This window comes from Pseudophryne corroboree, chromosome 1 (assembly GCF_028390025.1).
Source record: "Pseudophryne corroboree isolate aPseCor3 chromosome 1, aPseCor3.hap2, whole genome shotgun sequence".
Classification (NCBI taxonomy): Eukaryota; Metazoa; Chordata; class Amphibia; order Anura; family Myobatrachidae; genus Pseudophryne; species Pseudophryne corroboree.
In genome coordinates, this window is record NC_086444.1 from 694,065,947 (window position 1) to 694,070,349 (window position 4,403).

Consider the following 4,403-nt stretch of genomic DNA (forward strand, 5'->3'; position numbering starts at 1 on the left):
CACCTTGATCTGGAGGTGAAGCAGGTCCTTGCAAACAACGTCTGCAGCCTGCATGCTTATGCATCTACCCCATTGCCCCCAGGGAATAACACACACATTGCCCCCACATTAGAATAACAACACACGTTCGTTGCACCCCCCTCAGAAAAAAGTCAAAGCTCTATGGCATAACTTGCAGTAAAGAGGAAGCTGGCTACACAGCTTCTCACCCCCTCCCTTGTTCTCAGCGACTGCCTTACAGTTGGCACTAAAAGCAGAACCTCTGCACCCACTCAGGGGCTCCCTCCCGCTGCTGGTTTGGCTCAGCTAAGATGTGTGAGCTGCACCGCTGGTGGCCACCTGATCAGCGTGGCATCTTTATCACTGGCAGCCAGCGAAGCTTCAATAGCTTCGGTGATCCCTCCCACTTGGGGCCGGCTCTGCAACTAAGTCAGCTCCTTACTTCAAAGGCCACTCATACCCTCTGGTGGCTCCAGCATCATAACACAGAAACTCAGATTCAAACGCATCAGAAACCATATCCTCTCCATTATGAACTCAGCTGTGCTTTATGAGCCTCAGTCTATTGCCTATAGCTTCTGTGAATTTTACGCTTCCATCTACAACCTCAATTGTTCCCCTACCACTATCTTGTCTACTGATGCAATTGGGAATTATCTATCCTCTTGTAGGGGCTGTCACTCCTATCTTCCACCAATTGCTGTCCATGAAAAGAGCTATCACAACTGAGAAACTTAAGGCTGCAATTAAGTCATTTAAATCCTCTTCTGCCCTAAATGCTCTTCAAACCTGCTATCTCCTTGAATCTCCTCGATCTCTTCAATGCCTTTCTCTTGAATGATACGTTTGATGCTGCCACCACTAGGGCTGAGATTGTTATTATCCCAAAGTAGGGCTTCAACTCCTCTTCTGATGTGAGTTATTGGCTGATATTTCTCACTATTGTTGATTTAAGAATCTTTGGGAAACTATTGGGCTACAGAGTGGTGACTTATATTTTCACCATGGTTCACCCCAGCCAAGTTGGCTTTATTCCTGGTCACTGGGAAGCTGAGAATACCCACAAAGCCATTGATTTTATTCACTTAGGGCCTGATCAAGATTTGTATGCAAACCCGATGGTTTACATACAAATCCAATGCAGATGCAAGACCCCTTCTTGCGATATCATTCGTAGCTCCCTCTTAGCTGCATGATTGACATGCTGTGGCATTTTGGGGCATAGCATTAGTGGCAACTGATACCATTATTCAAAACAGGGGCTTGTCATCCATGTTTTGTAGGCGTGCCATGCCCAGGGTTTGCGTTGTCGGACACAGACATCCCGGACCTGGCTGTCTTAATCCTATGGCCAGTCTAAGTAAGCTTCAGCGTATGCAGACTGTCCGAAATCTACTAACATCGCAATTCATGACTGATGGTCAAGATGGTCGCGATGCTGATCTGAGGCTGCATCCTTAGATTCAGCAGTCGGATCTCACAGATGCATACAAGAGGCATTTATCTCCTATAGATACCTCATTCTGCAGCTGCATTTTATTTGTATGGAATTGCTCAGCCACTTCCTTGCTGTGCAATTCCACATACTGTAGTTTTTGTCATTTTACTCGTTTGTTCTTCAAATACTTCTGCTGATACAATTTCTTTATATACATCAAGATTGACTCCCCAGAATACATTTTAACAAATTAAAGTGATGACTACTTCCCATCTGTATGCACTAATTGCTATCAATGGGTTTACAGAAAACTGTGCTGGAAATTTTCCATCTTCCACATATACTTTAAGGTCTAATAATATTTTGTTCCACTTATTATGTCAATTTAATTCCATGCTCATTGTCATAAAGTTTCTCTCAAAATGTCAACAGTCTATCCCAACTCTCCATACAAAAAGTACATCATCTTTGTACCTTTTCCAGGACATTAGGTTCACCTCCAGTCCACTCATCTATGTAACTATTGCTGACACTAGGTTCTCCAACTCTTCCCAAAAAACTCATGATGAGATTGACAAGCCGGGGGTGCCCCTAGCAGTCTCAGACTGCTGCAGATAGATGGAGTCTTTTCAATGAAAATCATTTTGTGATTATAAATTCTTTCCCTTCTAGAATAAAGTTCAGTACGGGGTTTATTTACTAAGATTCGTGTTGTGACCAATTTTAGTCGAAATTGAATTCCACTGACATCAGATGTTCAAATTTGCAACCTTTTGAATCTGTTTTCGGTAATTTACTAAGCTATCAAGTTCTTCCTATTTGTATTTTTCGATGTCGATGTCATTCGTATTTCTGGCTGTGTTCGGCCGAAGATGGATATTGTTACGTATGATTCATATTTTTCCGGTGCGGCAGTGTTTTGTGGACTTTGCGGCCACATTTTACATTCAATTTTGAAGGCGAAGCATGATTGGTTATGTGGAATACGTGACAGTGTCAAAGCGCAGCCATATAAATACACCCCAAACCGAACAAACCTCGTGGGTTTAGTTAGTGGAGAGGAGAGAGGTAGTGCTGTGAGGAGTTGGTGAGTGATTTGAGTTTTTGGTTAGCGATTTCTGAGTGCTGAGCTGTGAAAGTTTTCTGTCCTAGTTTTTTATTTAAGTCTCTTGTCAGTGTGTCTGTGTGTGTGTGTGTGTGTGTGTGTGTGTGTGTGTGTGTGGTGTGCTGTGTAGAGGTAGCGGAAGAGTGTGTTTTGTGTTGTCTGTCTTAAGTATGTCTGAGTCCGAGGTTAGTGAAGTTAGGGAGGTGGAGGAGGTTAGTGAGGTGGAGGAGGGTAGTGAGGGGGGTGAGGTGGAGGAGGTGGCAGAGGAAGCTCTTGAGTCCTCTAATGATACTGATGTGGATCCGCAGCCACATACCAGGACCAAGTCAGGGCGCAATGTGAAGTTCACGTTTGCTGAGAATGTTGCCCTGGATATTTCATGATAATGAAATATCATTGCCAGCTCTTTGGTCTGGAGTCAACTAAGGTGTCAGCAAGGAGAAAAGTTTTAATGTGGCAGAAGGTGGTTGATGTTGTGAATAGTGAGGGTGTGGTGAGGCGAACAGAGGAGACCTGCAGAAAGCGCTTTTACGATATCAAGCATCGCGTGAAAGCGAAAATGGCGATGAAGGCCAAGTCGGCGCATCAAACAGGAGGGGGGCGGCCATTTATTGCCACTTATTTGGAATATGAGGAGCCACTGCAGAACCTGATTCCTCTGGAGGTAGTGAGGGGGACGTATGTACGGGACTCTGATCGCCCCAGGGTGGCTGGTAAGTTTGTTTGTTTTTTCATTTTATTGTTTGTGTTGGTTTATATTTTTGTGTGCCTCAAAAATCTTTTTTTTTATTATTAGCCATCAATATTGCTGTCTTATTGTTGCATCTCATCTTCCATTGTGTATGCTGTCTGCACAGAAATGTATGTATTGTTTATGGTTTAAAACACATATTTTTTCCCATTAGTTTTGGATGTGGTAGTCTAAAGTAATTTTCAACACTTTGGTTTTATTTACCTGCACACCAGTCATTAATGTGATATGTGTGTATTGTGCAGAACTAGTTTTACTCCTATACAGTTTTTTTGGAAAAATTGTGTATTGTGTACCAAAATAAAAGATATGGTTATGTGTGTAATGCATAGGCACATTTTTTTTATTTGCTTTTGCAAGCCTTTATATGGTGCCACATGTGTTTTTTGGTTTAAAAAGCATAGTGTACAATTTGGCCAAACATGAAGTCAGTGTCTTACAGTTCAATACAATAGCGAATAAGTGCAGGGAATATAAACATAGTGTCACAACTGAGGGCTGGTGCTGACCAGGGGAAGCCTCAGTTGTAGGGGCTGAGGTGTATGTAAACCTGGGAGGTAATATGGGACTCTTAGACATGCAGATGAACTTGCAGTACCAATGCCCGAAGGCGTGACCACGACAACTGAAGAAAAGTTAATGAGTTTTTATTTAGCACAGTTCAGATGGTACATCGGCAGTTGCAGTATTCAGATATGGTAAATGAACAGATACAGTACACAGTTCCAAAGAATGCAGCAGTGGTTGGGATGTCCTTAGGTGCGATATTTGTAACAAGACAGTCTTAGGAGACCAGGAGGTGGAAACTCCTTTTACCAACACCCATCCGCTGAGTAATGAAATAAAAGCCAGGAACTAACCAGTTGATGTTATACTGGAGGCTGGATGTACTGTGGAGTAAATGATACTGGGTAAACAGAAGTGGACTGCCGGGTTTGTCGGATGGAACCGGACCAGGTGATGAACTGTGTGGAAGTGCAGGTGAACCAGTGTAGGAGAAGAACAGTTGAATGGCACTGGTGATGCTAGAGATTGGTGGTTATTAGGAATCGATGACGGAACACCGATAGTATCTGGAAACCAATGGCGGAGCACCGATGGTATCTGTA